This window comes from Rhinoderma darwinii, chromosome 3, assembly GCF_050947455.1.
Source record: "Rhinoderma darwinii isolate aRhiDar2 chromosome 3, aRhiDar2.hap1, whole genome shotgun sequence".
Classification (NCBI taxonomy): domain Eukaryota; kingdom Metazoa; phylum Chordata; class Amphibia; order Anura; family Rhinodermatidae; genus Rhinoderma; species Rhinoderma darwinii.
The window spans coordinates 10586245-10607913 of record NC_134689.1 but is presented as its reverse complement, the minus strand read 5'-3'; the positions used below and the strand labels follow the sequence as shown (position 1 = coordinate 10607913).

Genomic DNA, 21669 nt, shown 5'->3' with positions numbered 1-21669 from the left:
ATTGATGGAGACTTGTCCTGCTCCCTAACTGCCCCGCTCAGGAGCTGCCAAGACTTAGAGGGAACATTGACTATAGAGGGTCGGACAATCGGCCATTTCACAAGATTGCCATTCAGAAGTGGGGTAAAGCTAAGTGACAACTCTAATGTGAGATGTAATGGCAGCCATGTCCTCATGTCAATTTCAGATACACATAGAGGAGCAATAAATAAATGACCGGTGAAGCTTTGATTCCGGTAGAAATCGTTTTTAACTGTCCCCCATAGACGTCTAATGGGTAAATAAGGACTAGAGGTTTAGAAAGTAGAGTTTGTAATTGGATTGAGAATTGGCTCAAGGACGTGTCCAGAGAGTTGTGGTCAATGATTCCTACTCTGAATGGTCCCAGGTTATAAGTGGTGTACCCCAGGGTTCAGTGCTGGGACCCCTATTATTCAACTTATTTATTAATGATATAGAGGATGGGATTAATAGCACTATTGCAAAATGACACCAAGCTATGCAATATAGTTCAGTCTATGGAAGATGTTCGTGAATTACAAGCTGATTTGGACGCACTGAGTGTTTGAGCGTCCACTTGGCAAATGAGGTTTAATGTGGATAAATGTAAAGTTTTGCATCTGGGTACCAACAACCTGCAGCATCATATGTCCTAGGGGGCGCTACACTGGGAGTAATAATCTGCATGCATCATATGTCCTAGGGGGAGCTACACTGGGAGTAATAATCTGCATGCATCATATGCCCTAGGGGGCGCTACACTGGGGGAGTCACTTGTTGAGAAGGAACCGGGTGTAATAACCTGCAGGCATCAAATGTCCTAGGGGGCGCTACACTGGGAGTAATAATCTGCATGCATCATATGTCCTAGGGGGAGCTACACTGGGAGTAATAATCTGCATGCATCATATGCCCTAGGGGGAGCTACACTGGGGGAGTCACTTGTTGAGAAGGAACCGGGTGTAATAACCTGCAGGCATCATATGTCCTAGGGGGGAGCTACACTGGGGGAGTCACTTGTTGAGAAGGATCTGGGTGTAATAATCTGCAGCATCATATGTCCTAGGGGGCGCTACACTGGGGGAGTCACTTGTGGAGAAGGATCTGGGTGTAATAATCTGCAGCATCATATGTCCTAGGGGGCGCTACACTGGGGGAGTCACTTGTTGAGAAGGAACCGGGTGTAATAACCTGCAGGCATCATATGTCCTAGGGGGAGCTACACTGGGGGAGTCACTTGTAGAGAAGGATCTGGGTGTAATAATCTGCAGGCATCATATGTCCTAGGGGGCGCTACACTGGGGGAGTCACTTGTTGAGAAGGATCTGGGTGTAATAATCTACAGGCATCATATGTCCTAGGGGCGCTACACTGGGGGAGTCACTTGCTGAGAAGGAACCGGGTGTAATAACCTGCAGGCATCAAATGTCCTAGGGGGCGCTACACTGGGGGAGTCACTTGTAGAGAAGGATCTGGGTGTAATAATCTGCAGGCATCATATGTCCTAGGGGGCGCTACACTGGGAGTAATAATCTGCATGCATCATATGTCCTAGGGGGAGCTACACTGGGGGAGTCACTTGTTGAGAAGGATCTGGGTGTAATAACCTGCAGGCATCATATGTCCTAGGGGGGAGCTACACTGGGAGAGTCACTTGTGGAGAAGGATCTGGGTGTAATAATCTGCAGCATCATATGTCCTAGGGGGAGCTACACTGGGGAGTCACTTGTTGAGAAGGATCTGGTTGTACTTGTAGATCATAAACTAAATAACAGCACAATGTCAATCAGCTGCTTCTAAGGCCAGCAGGATATTGTCGTGTATTAAGAGGCATGGACTCGCGGGACAGGGATGTAATATTACAACTTTACAAAGCATTAGTGAGGCCTCATCTAGAATATGCAGCTCAGTTCTGGGCTCCAGTTCATAGAAAGGATGAAAAATACAAAGAAGAGCAACAAAGCTGATAAGGGGCGCGGAGAATCTAAGTTATGAGGAAAGATTAAAAGAATTAAAACTATTCAGCCTTGAAAAGAGATGACTAAGGGGGGACATGATTAACTTATATAAATATATTAATGGCACATACAAAAAATATGGTGAAATCCTGTTCCATGTAAAACCCCCTCAAAAAACAAGGGGGCGCTCCCTCCTTCTGGAGAAAAAAGGTTCAATCTGCAGAGGCGACAAGTCTTCTTTACTGTAAGAGCGGTGAATCTATGGAATAGTCACCGCAGGAGCCGTCACAGCAGGGACAGGAGATGCTGCAAAAAAGGACGAGATCATTACCTAGAACAAAAAAATATCCGCTCTTAGGGCATGACCACACGTGGCGGATTTCCTCCGCAACTGTCCGCATCAATGCCGCACAGAATCTGCGTTGCAGATTCTGCTGCGGATCTGCACAAAATGTGCAGTAAATTGATGCGGACTAGCTGCTGCGGACTGCGGGAAAAGTGCTTCCCTTCTCCCTATCAGTGCAGGATAGAGAGAAGGGACAGCACTTTCCCTAGTGAAAGTAAACGAATTTCATACTTACCGGCCGTTGTCTTGGTGACGCGTCCCTCTTTCGGCATCCAGCCCGACCTCCCTGGATGACGCGGCAGTCCATGTGACCGCTGCAGCCTGTTATTGGCCTGTGATTGGCTGCAGCCGTCACTTAGACTGAAACGTCATCCTGGGAAGCCGGACTGGAGACAGAAGCAGGGAGTTCTCGGTAAGTATGAACTTCTATTTTTTTACAGGTTGCTGTATATTGTGATCGGTAGTCACTGTCCAGGGTGCAGAAACAGTTACTGCCGATCGCTTAACTCTTTCAGCACCCTGGACAGTGACTATTTACTGACGTCTCCTAGCAACGCTCCCGTCATTACGGGAGCCCCATTGACTTCCTCAGTCTGGCTGGCTAGAAATACATAGGTCCAGCCAGAATGAAGAAATGTCAAGTTAAAAAAGCAAGACGGATCCGCAGCCCACATAACATGTGCATGACAGCTGCGGACTTCATTGCGGAAATTAGAATCTCCATTGAAGTCAATGGAGAAATTCCGCCATGAGTCCGCCACTGCATGCTGCGGACACCAAATTCCGCTCCGCAGCCTATGCTCCGCAGCGGAATTTTACGCCTCGTCTAAACGAACACTGCTAAATTAAAGTGTAAGTCAATGGACAAACGGCTCCGCTGCGGATTAACGCTGCGGAGTGTCCGCAACGGAATTTAAGTGAAATTCCGCCACGTGTGAACCCAGCCTTATGTCAATGTGTAGAAATTTTTCCCATCCATTGGTTGAACTTGATGGATCTGCGTCTTTTTTCAACTGTACTATGTAAAGTCAACATTAAGGCTAAATTCATGCGGAAAATCAGGTATACGCACGTGATTCCGCAGCTAAAACCGTACCTAACGCTGCGTCTTTTGATGTGTTTTTAGGTGCGTTTTTAATATGCTAATAAGGAACCACACCATCGCTTTCATGCTTCCTCCGTACAGCACACGAGCGGAGGAAGATTAGCGCCGGTCATCAGTGGCTTTTAGTGATCTGGTCCACAACCAGCGCGCTACTGGCAGCAAACATTACAGGGAGATCAACTCACCGGCAGAACTGCCAATTAATTTGCCCGGACTCATTTATAGAAAGTCAGGGGGGATATCGGAGTGTCAGTTACAAATTGTCGATGCCAGGTTTTATTACCACCACTTTTAGTGCTATACTGCCTTGACATATACAACCCAGACTCATCCTGTGACTACAATATATGCTGACTGATGACTTTCTAATCAAATTATCAATTATTAATATAGAATTTATATTACAGCTATTGTTATACCTCCAAACACTTTTCCATTTTCCCCTTTCCCTACAACTTAGGCGCGTTTTTTACATTTTGATGCGGAAATAGATGCGGTTTTAGCTGCGGTGTTTGATGCGTTTTTCTGTAAAGTTAGTTAGACACGCAGGATAAATTGACGTGCTGCGGTTTTTTAAAATACGCACCGCAGGTCAATTTACACGCAGAAAAAATCTGCACCGTGTAGACTAGTTTTCTTGAAATGTCACTTACTTTGCTGGTACTGTATTACACTGCGGATTAGCCGCAAGAAAATCTGCTCAGCAAATCCGCACGTAATATGCAACGTGTGCAGTCACCTAAATATTCTAGTTTCTAAAGTTCTTAACCGCTAATAACCCGACTCTATGTACGTGCCGCATTGCAGGTCTGCCTTATATATACAGCAGATAGAATATATGATTATAACACGTGTCCATTAACAGGTTAATAGTGACTGATCTTGTGCTGTTCCGCCCTGTCCTGTAGACACAAGTATAAAACCCGCCCTCTGGTTTCTGAGCGTCAGAGAATTGTAGTTTCGTTTCTCTCTTCCTGTCAGTCATGGCGTCTGCTGATGTGAGAGACGAGCTGGACTGCTCCATCTGTCTGACCACTTATACCGATCCTGTAATGCTGAGATGTGGACACAACTTCTGCCGGGTCTGTATTGATCGTGTGCTGGATACACAGGACGAGTCTGGACTTTATTCCTGTCCTGAATGCAGAGAAGAGTTTCGGGAGCGGCCTGCACTGCTGAGGAACATAACTCTATGTAATATAGTGCGGAATTTCCTGTTTACTCAGCCAGATAAAGAACAGACCGGGATCTGCTGCACTTACTGTGTGGACTCTGCTGTACCTGCTGTTAAATCCTGTCTGATGTGTGAAGCTTCTCTGTGTGATAAACACCTGAGAGTTCACAGCAAGGCAGCAGAACACGTCTTATCTGAACCCAGCACTTCCCTGGAGAACAAGAAATGTTCTGTCCATAAGGAGCTATTAAAGTACTATTGTACCAAGGATGATATCTGTATCTGTGTGTCCTGCAGTTTGGCCGGAGAACATCGGGGACACCGGGTGGAGATGCTGGATGAGGCTTCTGAGAAGAAAAAGAAGAAACTGAGAAATGTTCTGCAGAAACTGACCACAAAGAGAGAGGAGACTGAGGAAAGAGTCCAGAGTCTGGAGGAGCGCTGGAGAAAAGATCAAGAAAAAGCAGCTGGAGAAGCCGAGAGAGTCACTGTCCTGTTTACAGACCTCAGGAGACGGCTGGACGACCTGGAGAAGAGGGTCCTGAGTGAGATCTCCAGGCAGGAGGAGGAACAGTCACTCTCACTCTCTGCTCTGATCCAGCAGCTGGAAATAAAGAAGGACGAGCTGTCCGGGAAGATGAGGGACATTGAGGAGCTGTGTAACATGACTGATCCACTGACTGTCCTACAGGGACCAGACACAGGTGACTTGTGTGATCCTGAGGAGGGGGGAGGGGATGAGGACACGGGGAGACGTGATAAACAGCTCCGTGATGTGGATGATCTGGATGTGGCTCTGATCTCAGACACATTACACACATTATGTGACATAATATCAGGTATAAGGAGTGGGATCTATGTGCAGGGTCCTGCAGACATATTACTGGATGTAAACACAGCTGGTAATAATATCCATATATCAGACGACCTGAAAACTGCAACGAGGACAGAAGAGAAGCAGAATCGTCCAGAAACAGCAGAGAGATTCCAGAATGGTCAGGTGATAAGCGGCAGGAGATTTTCCTCAGGGCGACATTACTGGGATGTGGAGATCAGTAGATCAGGGGGGTGGATGGTGGGGATGTGTTACCCCAGTATAGCCAGGAGAGGGGGTCAGTCATTCATTGGAAATAATAACAAGTCCTGGATATTGTGGAGGAATAATAATCAGTATTTAGTGAGACATGACAGGAAAGAGATCCGGTTACCTGACAAGATCTCCAGTGGTAGAGTCAGGATATGTCTGGATTATGGGGCCGGGCAGCTGTCCTTTTATGAGCTGTGTGACCCCATCAGACACTCACACACCTTCACTGCCACCTTCACCGAGCCCCTTCATGCTGCATTATGTGTATGGGAAGGTTCTATAAAGATATCGAGGGGGGGCAGCAACTGGGAGAAACCATCATAACCTAAGAAATCCGGCCAGAGACTGGTGACAGACACCAGAATATGATTGGAGGATTATACAGCCAATGGGATGAATGAGAAGGCGCGGTTATGATTCCTACATGGCAGCTGTCCCTATGACTAGATCACATGGGGGGATGATCCGCTGTGCAGGTACCTGGTGATTACTCTCTGGGGGCAGCTGTATACTGGAGATGATATACTGCTGCCCATGTGTAATCCCCGTGTCTCCTTTTGGATAATCCCCCCCAATGCGTCATGGCCAATATTCCCATAGTTGGCAACAGTCCAGAATTTACAGAGATAGTTCCGTCAAATTACTGTCCCGGATGTGTCCCGGCAGCTGCCATATTCAATTGTATCTGCATCCTCAGGACATATATTGGCCTCAGGGGCGTCTCCAGGAGAGGAAGCCCTGGCCAGAGCATCGGCAACTCTCTACTGGGTATTCTGTTCCTAGAAGGAGCCCCAATGGTTCTATCTACAGGGGGGGGGGTGTCTATATACTATATACTGCACTGTGTACTATATACTGCACTGTATACTATACTATATACTGCACTGTATACTATACTATACTATACTATATACTGCACTGTATACTATACTATACTATATACTGCACTGTATACTATACTATACTATACTATATACTGCACTGTATACTATACTATATACTGCACTGTATACTATATTATATACTGCACTGTATACTATACTATACACTGCACTGTGTACTATACTATATACTGCACTGTGTACTATACTATATACTGAGCTGCATACTATTCTATATGCTACACTGCATACTATACTATATACTGCACTGTGTACTATACTATACTATATACTACACTGTATAATATATACTAAACTTTATACTATGCTTTACTATATACTACGCTGCATACTATACTATATACTACACTGTACACTATAATATATACTATATACTACACTGTATACTATATACTACTGTATACTATACTATATGCAACACTGTATAATATATACTACACTTTATACTATGCTTTACTATATACTACACTGCATACTATAAACTATACTGCACTATACTATGCTATATACTACACTGTATAATATAATATATAATACACTGTATACTATACTATATACTATGCTATATACTATGTGTGTAACTCTTCTACCTGTTAGATTTATAGTTTTGGTGAAATATTGTATAAAACTCACTTTGAAACTTGCAATCAAATGTCTTTCATAACACAAAGTAATTGCTGGACTACAACTCCCAGCATGCTTTTTGTCACTGCTTTATTAATCTGGATATTTGTCTGCATCGCACTAATGTATTATTATATTATCTCTAATAAAATGTAAAGTCTAAAGAAAAACTCTGCCCGAAATACTAAAGAAAGATGGTCATGACTTTGGGAATGAGGGATGTTTACATAGTTGATGCCAGTCCTGGACAATCCCAGGATTGATAACTCCTCCTGGCAGTGGTTCCTGTCATTTGTAGGACAGACAGGAGGACAGTAAATACTAGCAGAGCACCGTGGATGTGTTTTGCTTTAAGAAAAAAAGGGGCCTGTGATGTGCAAGTAAACAGTGTGGCTCGTCCATTGTACGCTCCCTCATCCAGACATTCAGGTAAAATGTACGCTCCCTCATCCAGACATTCAGGTAAAATGTACGCTCCCTCATCCAGACATTCAGGTAAAATGTACGCTCCCTCATCCAGACATTCAGGTAAAATGTACGCTCCCTCATCCAGACATTCAGGTAAAATGTACACTCACTAATCCAGACATTCAGCTAAAATGTACGCTCACTAATCCAGACATTCAGGTAAAATGTATGCTCAGTAGTCCAGACATTCAGGTAAAATGTACGCTCACTAATCCAGACATTCAGGTAAAATGTACGCTCACTAATCCAGACATTCAGGTAACATGTACGCTCACTAATCCCGACATTCAGGTAAGAGGTACGCTCACTAATCCAGACATTCAGGTAAAATGTACGCTCACTAATCCAGACATTCAGGTAAAATGTACGCTCACTAATCCAGACATTGAGGTAAAATGTACGCTCACTAATCCAGACATTCAGGTAACATGTACGCTCACTAATCCAGACATTCAGGTAACATGTACGCTCACTTATCCAGACATTGAGGTAAAATGTACGCTCACTAATCCAGACATTCAGGTAACATGTACGCTCACTTATCCAGACATTCAGGTAAAATGTACGCTCACTAATCCAGACATTGAGGGTCAGACCTTCAGGGTGAGAGATGTGGTAACTCCTCCAGACATTCACCCTCCATACTCTGGTAAGATTTGCTGCAGTTCTGCTATTAAAGAGCAAAAAAACATTTCAGTTGAACAAGGTTTTATCCTATTTCAGAAAATGAATGTTAATTTTTTTGTATAAATACGATTTATACAATTTTCCGGTATACGTTCTATATTAATTCCTCAGAATCTATTGTAAAGGCCAGGAACTGAATGGATGTGTCACGACTCCGGGGGGATGTGGACCCACTAGGCCGCTCGGCCGTAGCGGAGTAGCAGCTGTCCAAAACACAGTCAATGTCAGTCTTTAGAACTAGAGGACCTGTATAGAAGTTCTGACAGACACGTGGCATAGCAGACTCCTTGGCACAGATGAGCCATGGCGTGGCAGATGACACTTAGCATAGCAGATGACACTCGGCGTGACGGATGACACTTGGCATAGCAGATGACATGTGGCACAGAGGATGAACTCGACTCCAACACTAGACTTCGCTCAGGAACAAACACAATTACTGTATACGGGATACAGGAAACAGATTATGGGAAAAGGATACAACTAGGGGACCATTTGCTAACAAACATGGATAGACACAGCAACGCTCAGGCAAGGAGTGGGAGGGCAGGGCCCTTTTTATAGTACAGGGTGTAGGGGGATTAGCTGGGGACCTAAACACATGACACCAATCGGAGCTACAGCCACGTGTGCCGGCGTCTAAGGGTGGGAGACGCCAGCATGAAGAAAGTGTCCTGCGCTCGTGGCTGCCGGTAAGTAGGACTGTGCCGGGGGTCAGCGACCGTGGGCATAACAGGATGTGGATAGAGCTATTCTGGACTTCTCCGAGTTTATTATCCATCTGAGATCCCTCACAAAATTTGGGGTCAGACGTAAATGATGTAGAAGAATATCTTCTGACCTGGCTAAGGGAATCCCGTCATCCAGATATGGGACTATAGAGACCCCTCTTAATCTTAGGGCTGCCCCCACAGATGTTACTATTTTTGTGAACACGAAGGGGGCTGGTGACATGCAGAAAGGAAGAGCAGTGAACTGGTAATGTCTTCCTGAACAATCACGGCCATTTGCAGGTATTTCTGAGGGTGGGAAGAGATGGGCACATGAAAGTAGGTGTCTAATGAGACCACCACGTCCTCTACCTACAATAGGAAAGGATGGAAAGGATGGACTCCGTGCGGAAGCCCTTTTTTTTTCTTTTTACCAGGAAGTTCTTTAAGTAGCTCAGATCTAAAATCATGTGCCAATCCCCAGAGGGTCTTGAGACTAGAAATATTTTCGAATAGAACCCCAAAGCTCATTTTTTAAGCGGGGGCATCTACCAGAACTTTCTTTTGTACCAGCTGAATAATGGAGGACTCTAGAACGGACTGTTTGCTTCTGAGTAACTATTTGGTCACTACTTATCGATCTTATGGAAGATGGGTAAACAGTATAGAGTAACCCTCTTTTTCTATTTTTCACACCAACACGTCCGAGATGTTTTTTCCCAGCTGGGAGAAGATGAAATAGGCGTCCTCCAGCAGGAATACTTCTGTTCTTTTGGGTAGTTTGGCTATAGCCCCATGTACTTTGGGGGCATGAGCCATTCCAACGATTGTTGTTGTATAAGAGGAAATATGTATTCAAACCTCCTATGTATGGCGGGAGCCTTGCTGCGTGCCTTAGGCCTCATGCACACGACCGTGTTTTTGCGGCCGCAATTCCCCCGAAAATCCACGGGAGAATTGCGGCCCCATTCTTTTCTATGGGGCCGTGGACACGACCGTAGTTTTTGCGGTCCGTGCACGGCCCGGGAGCCCGGACCGCAGAAAGAACGGGCATGTCTTATTACGGCCCGGTTCTGCGGTCCGGGCTCATTGAAAACAATGGCATGTGCGGGCGGCCTGCGGCTGACAGTCCGCTGACAGTCCGCTGACAGTCCGCAGCCGGCCGACCCGAAAATCACGGCCGTGCACATGGCTACGGTCGTGTGCATGAGGCCTTATTCTCCATATACATCAGAGCTAAGAGGGAAACATCTATATAGAGACGAGCTGAAGCGGAGATGCATGCATAACTAGGACTCTGGTCTTGCGTATAAGAGAGGATCTAAGTTCATCTCTCATCTTATTCAAATAGGCGTGCACAAAGACGTTAATCCAGACTATTACATCTTTTGTAGATGGAGGGCTTACAGAAAAGCTTAAGGGGCACAATTGCGGCAATATGAATATTCATGGCCATCAGATAATGGAATGTCACATTCCCTGTAGGCTAGATGAGGTCTCTCGGAGTAGGACTTTGTCAGACCGGAATCTGAATAGTGAATACGAAATCTGAATATCTGAGACTTAAATAGTATATAATTTTTTTTTTACCAAACCTTCCCATAGACATTACTTACAGTTGTAGTATTGAAAACATACCACTAGATGGCACTTTAGATACCTGTGTAAGCCGACATAGAAAAAGGATTACAGCACAACCCGTTCCCAAAAGGAAAGGAAGAGACTGAAGAGAGAGAGAGACTGAAGAGAGAGACTGAAGGGAGAGAGACTGAAGAGAGAGACTGAAGAGAGAGACTGAAGAGAGACTGAAGGGAGAGACTGAAGAGAGAGAGACTGAAGAGAGAGAGTCTGAAGAGAGAGAGAGACTGAAGAGAGAGAGAGACTGAAGATAGAGACTGAAGAGAGAGAGACTGAAGAGAGAGAGTCTGAAGAGAGAGAGACACTGAAGAGAGAGAGACTGAAGAGAGAGACTGAAGATAAAGACTGCAGAGGGAGAGACTGAAGAGAGAGAGACTGAAGAGAGAGAGACTGAAGAGAGAGACTGAAGGGAGAGACTGAAGAGAGAGAGACTGAAGAGAGAGAGAGAGACTGAAGAGAGAGACTGAAGATAGAGACTGAAGGGAGAGACTGAAGAGAGAGAGAGACTGAAGAGAGAGAGTCTGAAGAGAGAGAGACTGAAGAGAGAGAGAGAGAGTCTGAAGAGAGAGAGAGTCTGAAGAGAGAGAGAGTCTGAAGAGAGAGAGACTGAAGAGAGAGAGAGAGAGTCTGAAGAGAGAGAGAGAGACTGAAGAAAGAGAGACTGAAGAGAGAGAGAGACGGAAGAGAGAGAGAGACTGAAGATAGGGAGACTGAAGAGAGAGAGACTGAAGGGATAGAGACTGAAGGGAGAGAGAGAGACTGAAGAGAGAGAGACTGAAGAGAGACTGAAGAGAGAGAGAGAGACTGAAGGGATAGAGACTGAAGGGAGAGACTGAAGAGAGAGAGAGACTGAAGGGAGAGACTGAAGAGAGAGAGAGAGACTGAAGAGAGAGAGAGACTGAATAGAGAGAGAGAGACTGAAGAGAGACTGAAGAGAGAGAGAGAGACTGAAGGGATAGAGACTGAAGGGAGAGACTGAAGAGAGAGAGAGACTGAAGGGAGAGAGAGAGAGACTGAAGAGAGAGAGAGAGGCTGAAGAGAGAGACTGAAGAGAGAGACTGAAGGGAGAGGCTGAAGGGAGAGACTGAAGAGAGAGACTGAAGAGAGAGAGAGAGAGACTGAAGAGAGAGAAACTGAAGAGAGAGAGACTGAAGAGAGAGAGACTGAAGAGAGAGAGAGACTGAAGAGAGAGAGACTGAAGAGAGTGAAACTGAAGAGAGAGACTAAAGAGAGAGAGAGAGAGAGACTGAAGAGAGAGAGACTAAAGAGAGAGAGAGACTGAAGGGATAGAGACTGAAGAGAGAGAGAGACTGAAGGGATAGAGACTGAAGGGAGAGACTGAAGAGAGAGAGAGACTGAAGGGAGAGACTGAAGAGAGAGAGAGAGACTGAAGAGAGAGAGAGACTGAATAGAGAGAGAGAGACTGAAGAGAGACTGAAGAGAGAGAGAGACTGAAGGGATAGAGACTGAAGGGAGAGACTGAAGAGAGAGACTGAAGGGAGAGACTGAAGAGAGAGACTGAAGAGAGAGAGACTGAAGGGAGAGAGAGAGAGACTGAAGAGAGAGAGAGAGACTGAAGAGAGAGAGGCTGAAGGGAGAGACTGAAGGGAGAGGCTGAAGGGAGAGACTGAAGAAAGAGACTGAAGAGAGAGAGACTGAAGAGAGAGAAACTGAAGAGAGAGAGAGACTGAAGGGAGAGAAACTGAAGAGAGAGAGACTGAAGAGAGAGAAACTGAAGAGAGAGAGACTGAAGAGAGAGAGACTGAAGAGAGAGAGACTGAAGAGAGAGAGAGACTGAAGAGAGTGAAACTGAAGAGAGAGACAGACTGAAGAGAGAGAGAGACTGAAGAGAGAGAAACTGGAGAGAGAGAGACTGAAGGGAGAGAGACTGAAGGGAGAGACTGAAGAGAGAGAGAGAGACTGAAGAGAGAGAGACTAAAGAGAGAGAGAGAGACTGAAGGGATAGAGACTGAAGAGAGAGAGAGACTGAAGGGATAGAGACTGAAGGGAGAGACTGAAGAGAGACAGAGACTGAAGGGAGAGACTGAAGAGAGAGAGAGAGACTGAAGAGAGAGAGAGACTGAATAGAGAGAGAGAGACTGAAGAGAGACTGAAGAGAGAGAGAGACTGAAGGGAGAGACTGAAGAGAGACTGAAGAGAGAGACACTAAAGAGAGAGAGAGAGAGAGACTGAAGAGAGAGATACTGAAGAGAGAGACTGAAGGAACACACACACACACACACACACACACACACACTATGTTAATAGGACAAACAACGCTCTGGCAAAGAGCAAGAGGGCAGAGCCCTTTTTATAGCCCCGGGCATCCTGGGCTAGATTGCAGACTTCCTGCAAAATGCATGCACTAGCCCTTTAAGACCGTGCACGCGCGGACGCTTGCGCCCGCCGGAGATAGTCTCGATGTCCAGAAGTGAGTGCCGGCGACTCACAAGAGGACGACGCTGCACGCAGATAAGATGTCCATGGCCACGGCTGTCGAGGTTTAAGTCAGAACTACGGGCCGTGGCCATAGACGTTACAATTACACACAAAAAAACTGCCGCAAGACACACAAATTCAACATATAAAACTATATAAAAGGGCAGGCGCCCAAGACAAAGATGGCACCCACAACCTCCTGAACCCACTGCACATGTGTAAAAGCAGGAGGACGTCGAAAAACTGCTCTAAGGCAATAACTTAATATATCACTGGTATAGGCAGCACAAACCTGCCAAGGCACCTCAACTCATCCTAGAGATGGAGGAGAGAAAGAAAGAAAGAAAGAATCTTACAAACGGCCAGAATCTTTGGGCAGAGGAAGTATCAAGTATCACTCTGCCTGGGGATTCCGGCCCTATGGACAGTGATGTCAGGAGTCCCCGAGCAGAGCCTCTGTGTAGGAAGCTCCAGCCAAATAACTGTCCATATATGAGCAGTTATGTTATTGGAGCTTCTCGACATATACGTTTAACATATACCTGTGACGGATGCCAGTGGCATTCATTACCCATAGGCTCCCGTGTTGAAAAATGTGTTTGTTTGCAGGATCGCTCAGGACTGCTACGCTATTCCATCCTTCAAAGAAAAGTATACCGATGTATACCAGTCCAACCGTGGCCAAAAGGACACACTTTTGGCCTCTGTTGGGCTGATGGAGCCCTATGGACAAGTTTATCATGTATTTCGGCAGCATTTCTGACATACACGATGAACGTAGTTCATAAAAGTGATGTCAAAAAGCCCAAGACAGACATTAGTGATAAGTTTTTGTTCTGGCTGTCTCAAATGTAAAAGTTTACAGTCAATTTTAACCAAGACAGTACGTTCCCCATGTTTTATCATTTGAGCCCCTGCAGTGCTTTTACGTGGTACAGTCGTGTGGCCATGGCAGCCGGTGGCTTATAACAAAGGCTACCATGTCTACTAAGCTGATGTGTTTTAAGGACCAAACCAGTGTGGTTTATAGAGGTGTTGTTTTTTTTTTGTAAATGTTCATTTAATTTTACGCCTTCATAGCCTAGTGTTGTGGATAATTCAAAGTCAAACAGTTGCTCCAGATTCATTCATATTTATTTCCTCATGAGAAGGTTTCACAGCAGTGTCATAATGATGTCACTCAGCAAGTGATGGCAGACGGCATTTTACATACATTATGAGTGGGCTTATATACAGTTTTTTAGACTGAACTTTCACTACATCAGCTGTAATATATTCTCTTGAGTTTGCACAAAACAAATTACATTCACAATATTGTCTTAGCATTGCAATATTTTCCTATCAAGTAAGAAAATGGTAAGTCCTTATCATCTTCTGTATTCTGTAAGGAGGGCGTAGAGGGTGGGGTCTTGAGTCATCAATTTTCCCTCAGCCTTTATTCTTGCTGATTCAATTCCTTAACACAGCAAAAACAGAAATGCATTCTCTCAAAATATCACTCTTGTATTGAAGTTAAAATGGAAGTATAGAATAGAAGACAAAATGGTGGAATTAAATAATTTCTTTCACATTTCACCCTTTTGATAATATCATTATCACACATATATATATATTATTCTCACTAACTAACTATCATCCTTCCTATCCTGGAAACCACCCCCGAGACAGTCCGTACTTCACAGAGTATACAGATAAGCTGCATAGACCATGAGATGTCAAACATCTATTCTTGACTGTTTCTTGGTAGCAATTTCCACTAAATCGTCCATATGTTGTATTGATAGCAAAACACACAAACAAACTCTTTTCTAACTATTGTAGATGACAACAGCCGGCCAGAGATGCATCACATCACAAGGACCACCCCGGAGAAATCCCCGGTGAAATCACTCTCAGAGCATTAACTCTTCTTTAAGGGTGGTGATCAAACTGCTGGGGTGCATCTGTGGGACCCTCTTCTCAGAGATGATGTCCTCCACCCTACTCTCAAACAGCTGAGGGGTCTTCAGGAGAGGCGGGTAGTCGAGCTGGGCTGTCAGACGATCAACTCTGTAGCTGTTTTGTCATCATGCTTAGAGAATAGTTGTATCCACATCTTTACTGCAACGAGAAATACAACACATTAATAATTTCCAGGCAATTAATAGCATTAAAATCAGTCCTATCACTACCACTATGGGTTTCAGCAATCCAGAAAGCATATTGTTAACCCAAACACCAATAGATCCCATCCAAGAAAAGGGATTCCATCCCTCCTTAGATATATCTCTAGCTTTTTTCTGCAATTCCTTTACCCTATTCATGTGTGCCTCTATGGGGTCATGTGAGTCTTCAATCCAGGTGCAACATTCTTCACCTATAACAGCACAAGTTCCACCTTCTATTGCTAACAGATAATCAAGAGCCATTCTATTCTGGAGGGCGACTTTCCTAACTTGGGCCAACTCTTCATTGATAGCATGGATAGAACTGGAGGTCTCATTAATTATCCCATCCATAATACTAGCATATTTGTTTAACTTATTTGCTAGTTCGATTCCCCAGCCTGTCCAAGAGGGGAACCACATCCAAGCTTTATCTGCTTCTGTAAACAACTCTCGTTTATATCTAGTCTCCTTAGAATACATTTCATAAATGTCAGCAATTGAGATATTTGGACGTTGTCTGATGGCTGGAACAACTCTTCCCATAGTGTAATTACCCCACGCTCCCATAGGAAGCCACGAATAGGCTCGGTTACCACAAATATAATATAGCCCTGGTGTTATTACCCTAGGAACTATTTTACCATGATTCCCCAACCAACTTTGAAACCATCTCATATTGTCATGCACTTTAGTCTTACAGTCCCATTCATCATCTCCTTTGTCAGGACAGGAACACCTGGGGGCACAAGACGCTGTCATAGTTGCACACCAACATTGGTTATTACAATTACCATGTACCTCATCACAGTTTACTTCATACTTCATATTGAATAGTAATGTGGCATTTTTACAATCTGTTTACCTTAGGTAAATTGACTTTGCGCCCATTAATTCTGGCTATGTGATCAGCATACATAGGCCCTATGCACATAGTGGGTGTATTTAGTAGGCCAGCAATTTCTAAATATGTTCCTTGGTCTGAGAGAGCATTGTGAGCAGTGTGATTTACATCTATTTCAACATCATAGCTATAGTCTGTGAGATTGAGATCATTCATAGATATTGGTCACCAATTAAAGGGATTCCTTTATGATTTGCAGGAACATGAGAACAGATCCAACAGTCAGTTCTGTTCAGCTGCTTGGCTGTTTGTTGATGTAGAAGCTAAATAGAGTTCTTCCGCCGTTCTCCATTCACCTGTGTACAATAGCATAAGATACAAAGGAACAGGCAAAACAGCAAATGCATTTTTGACATTTTCCTATAGTCAATCCTCCTGTCTCCTAGTGGCCTCACCCTTTTTACACAGATCTGCGTCACCTGACCTGAAAGTTCACCTTTTTACAGTGAGAAGCGTGAATCCAGTTGGGTTTCCCCTCTACTTTCACTGAGGTAGAAGTGGTCAGTAGTACTTGGTATGGGCCATCAAATCTGGGTTCTAGATGTTTCCTCACGTATCTTCTTATCACGACCCAATCTCCAGGTTGGAGGTGGTGAGTTCCAGTTTTGCCTTCTGGGTCTGGTAAAGAAGAAAAGACTAAGCCATGCAAATTAGTCAGCTGCTTATGGAGCTGGACAACATAGTCACTTAGAGAAGCATACTGTCCATGTAATTCCTGTGGAAAGAAAAGTCCTGTCAGCGGTGGCCTGCCAAACAGCACTTCGAACGGTGAAAGTCCATGCATTCCCTTTGGTGTATGCCTCATTGCAAATAGAGCTAACGGTAGGGCTTGTACCCAAGTAAGTTTTGTTTGCTCACAGATTTTAGCTATCTTATTTTTTACGATGCCATTTGCTCTCTCAACCTTCCCTGATGACTGTGGATAATATGGAGTGTGTAGCTGTTGATTAATTTGCAACCCTTTCAACATTTCTGCAAATACCTGCCCCGTGAAATGTGTCCCACGGTCAGACTCTACCGTCTCAGGTAGGCCGTATCTGCACACAACCTCAGATATTATTTTCTTAGCTGTCACTACAGCTGTTGCCTTAGCAACAGGCCATGCTTCTACCCAAGAGGAGAACATATCCACACATACTAAGACATACTCATAGACACCACATCTGGGTAGTTGGATGTAGTCTATCTGCAGTCTCTGGAATGGGTAATCAGGTTTTACAAGGTGTTTCATCTGTACCCTAGTCATTTTGCCTGGATTGTGCTTGGCACAAATCATGCATTTCTTGCACCATTGTGTTGCAAATTGTGAGAATCCGGGTGCAAACCAAAATTTACTTACAATAGAAACCATTCCTCCTTTGGAAACATGAGATGGAAGATGAGATAAGTTTGTTAAAAACTGATATATAGCTGGAGGGGCACACAATCGACCATCCTCATGTTTCCAAACACCATTATCTGGCTTACAACCTGTCTTCCTCCATTTACTGTGTGTCTGGGGACCTGCCTGTTTTTGCAAAGTTATGAGAGTGTCCATTGTCAGATTTTGGTCATCATTTGGGGACTCTTGGATTATCAGAAAAGAAGCCTTTTTAGCCGCTTCATCTGCCCTGTTATTACCCATAGTGATAGGATCTTTTGCTCGCTGATGTGCCTGGCATTTGATAACAGCTATAGCTCCAGGTAGCTTTACATTTTCCAGCAGCTGCTGTATGAGGTCTGCATGCTTCACAACCTTCCCACATGAAGTTAAGAAACCTCTGTGCTCCCACAGAAAACCAAAATCATGCACAACTCCATAAGCATAACGGGAGTCCGTATATATATTTACAGTCTTTCCCTCTGCCAGTTTACATGCCTTGATCAGGGCAAGCAACTCTGCACTCTGTGCAGAATGTATGCCAGGATCAAGGGTCTCATAGTATAAAACAGAGGTGTCATCTGTTACAGCAAAACCTGCAGCAAACCCTCCCTCTGGTTTTTGTTGCCTGGACCCATCCACATAGAGGGTCATTTCAGCGTTTGGGATGGGCTCATCCAGCACAGGACTGGAAGGGGTGTAAAAAAGTTCCACCACCTGCCCACAATCATGCTCTGGATCCTGTCCATCCTCATTAGTCTGGAGTGGTAAGAGGGTAGCAGGATTTAGTACATTACACCTGAGTATGGTGATATTAGATGGTGCTAACAGGGAGATTTCATATTTGGTTAATCTGGCAGCAGAGAGGTGTCTGGTGGTTAGGCTGTGAAGGACTGCTTGTACAGCATGGGGAACCATAAGAAATAACTGATTTCCCAACACAATATCAGCTGTCTTTTCAACTAGGAGGGCTCCTGCAGCTACTGATTTGACACATGCAGCTCCTGCTGAGATAACAGAATCAAGCTTGGCACTAAAGTAGCCCACTGGTTTCTGTTTCCCTCCATACTTCTGAGTAAGCACCCCTGAAGCCTGTCCCTCCTGTTCATGGCAGAACAGGTAGAATGGCTTTGTATAGTTTGGGAGTGCTAGTGAAGGGGCACTAAGTATGGCAGCTTTGAAATGATCTACAGCCTGTTTTTCCTCTGCAGACAACTCTAAGTGACCAGCCTGAGTCGTCAGAGCATAAAGGGGAGCAGCGTGTTGAGACATATTTGGTATCCATTGTCTACAGTACCCAACTAGTCCCAAAAAGGCTCTAATTTGCTTGCCACTCTGTGGGTATGGTGCCCTCTGGATCACAGAGACTCTATCAGTAGTGATATGTTTAGAGCCCTGTGAAATACAGTGTCCCAAGAAGGTAACTTTTTCCTGGCAAAACTGTAACTTACTAGGGGATACTTTGCATCCCTCAGCATTCAGGTGGGACAATAGAGAAGCAGTTGCACTAATGCACAACTCCTTTGAGGGGGCTGTTAGCAATAGATCGTCAACATACTGCACAATAGTGACCTCTGGTGGCGATCGCCACCTATCGAGGACCTGTTTCATAGTTTGACCAAATTCAGAAGGCGAAGAAATCATTCCCTGTGGCAATCTTGTCCAAGCATACTTTTGTCCCTCAAAGGTGAAGGCAAACAGATACTGAGAGTCTGGGTGCACAGGCACACAGAAGAAAGCATCAACTAAATCTATCACACTAAACCAGGAGGCATTTGGTGGGATCTCTCCTAGAATAGTGTGAGGATTTGGGACAAGTGGGGAGTCTTCCTGGATAATTTTGTTTACCGCCCGTAGGTCATGGATCAAACGGAACTGGCCTTGTTTCCCAGGCTTAGCCACTGACTACAGGGGTGTGTTTACCGGGGACTTTATGGGAACTAGGATGCCCTGATTCACCAAAGATTTAATTTGGTCTCTTACGCCATTCATTTGTTTCAGACTGAGGGGATATTGAGGGACTCGGGGTAGGTTAGCTCCAGGTCTAAGCTTGATGACCACTGGGTCTGCTTGTTTTATCAGGCCCACTGGTCCTCCTTTTGTAGCCCAGATCTCCTGGGGGACATCTTTCAGATCAGGAGGGATATCCTGCTCTGGAAGACTGCAGACCACCATCAGAGGAATCAGACTTTCCAAAGTGTTATGGTCATCTGATCCCACCGATGATGTCACAATAGGTCCATTCTCTGTGTACTGGATGTTAGCTTTCAACTTCATCAGTGCATCTCTCCCCAGCAAACTGCAAGGAACAGATTCACTAATGACAAAAGAAAGGGAGGTGCTAATTGGACCTATATTTACAGGGGTCTCTACCGTTTCCCTCAATGTAATGGGTTTACCCCCCAGTCCTACAGCATCTATAAATCCGGTAGTTTCTAAATTTGGGGCTTCTGATCTTTTAAGAACACTGCGGGCTGCACCAGTGTCCACCAGGCACTCTACTGTATAAAAAGGCATTTCAGAGAGGGTCAAATGGACAAAGGCATCACCCCCCCTGCTCTCAGAGATCACTGGTAACACTGGAAGCCCTCCTCGTCAATTATCCTCCTGTCTCCCTTTCCTCGGGGCCCTGCAATCCCTTAAAAAGTGACCCATTTTTCCACAATTGTAACATCTGAATTTGCTACGATCCCATCTATTTCCTCCCCAGCTTTTACCTCCTTCTATCTGTCTCTCTGGTACATCTACCAACATTATCTTCTGAACTCTTTTTTCCTGTACATCTTGTATATTCCTCTGGATTGAGCTAGCTAGGCTCATTAGTGCTGGGACTGATTTATCACGCCAATCGGCATGGGCTGAGATTAATTTATCATGGATATCCTTATTCAGTCCAGACACTAAGGTGGCAGTCAGCATCTTTCCCATTCCTTGGTCATCTAAATTCCCACCTGCCTCTTCTACAACCTGTCTAAACCTTTCAAAATAATCCTCCACTGGTTCTTTAACCCTTTGTTGAATATTAGTCACCCTTATCCAGGACTGTGGAGGAAAGACATCTCCAATCTTGTCCTTGATCTGGGTGACATATTGCAACGCCATTTGAGGAGTGTCTTCACGTTCCGATGGATTTTGTGGTAGGGTGAGCCTGGTGCAGATGGCTGCTGCATCTATTTGACCAGCCGTGGCCTTTATTATCTGCAACAGATCCCTCCAAGTAGGATTGTAACTCACTGCGACATTGTACAGTTCATTTACAAATCCATGTGGATTGTTCCGTGGTTTAGGGATTGATGAGAGGAATCCTTTCATTTCCCCAGGTGTCCACGGAACATGTTGAGTGATCCTCCTCTCTGTCTGGCCATTTGTACCAGGTATTAGTTGTTGTCTGACAGGGAAAGCTGAGGCCAAAGGCAACAATTGTTCCTCAGTCATCCTGTCTACTTCTTTTTGGTTTATTTTAGGGGTGATCAGGAGTTCCCCATGTACTCCGCACAAAACCTTTCCTCCCCCTGGGACAGATACTTTCTCCCATGGGGTGGGGGTAGAGTGAGGAGACATAAATTCAGGGGCAGTGGCCCTGACCTCAGGTTCAATATACACTGGGGGTGGAGAGCTATATGCAACTGACAAGTCTGCAGTGGGGTACAACGCAGCCGAGCTAGTGGGCACTTGAAGCGGGCTTTTAGATCTAGCCCCTGTGTCCACTGGAATACCCTGGGTGCTCGAGTCAGGGACCTCTAAGTCCGCTGCGGTGGGCTCCACTAGAGACATTGCAATTTGTTCTATATTTGAAATTAACTCTCCCTCTTCCTCATCTTCAACCTGCTTATCTTCACCTGACTGACTAGACCCTGTTTTAATGCCTACTGTGTATATACCTTCGGCTTTTTGTTGCTTTCTAAAAGACTCTACAATCCATCTACTCCAAGCTGCTTTCTCATTTGGCTCAGTGATTCTGGATTTAAAATTTTTATAGAAACAGACCCAGCGAGTCAGTTCATATGTTCCTTTTTTTGGAATACCTGAATCCAATCCCCTAGTAAGCTTACACCATTTTAACAGGTGCTTGCTTACCCATATGCCATACTTCAAATTCATCTCCTCCTGTGGGGTCAGAGAA

The 21669-nt window shown here is 44.9% G+C and overlaps 1 pseudogene; it reads left to right on the top strand.

Moving 5' to 3' along the window:
- The first annotated feature begins 4392 nt into the window (after positions 1-4392).
- The window catches only part of LOC142748682 (E3 ubiquitin-protein ligase TRIM39-like), a 32471-nt pseudogene continuing 15194 nt past the window's right edge, over positions 4393-21669 (top strand).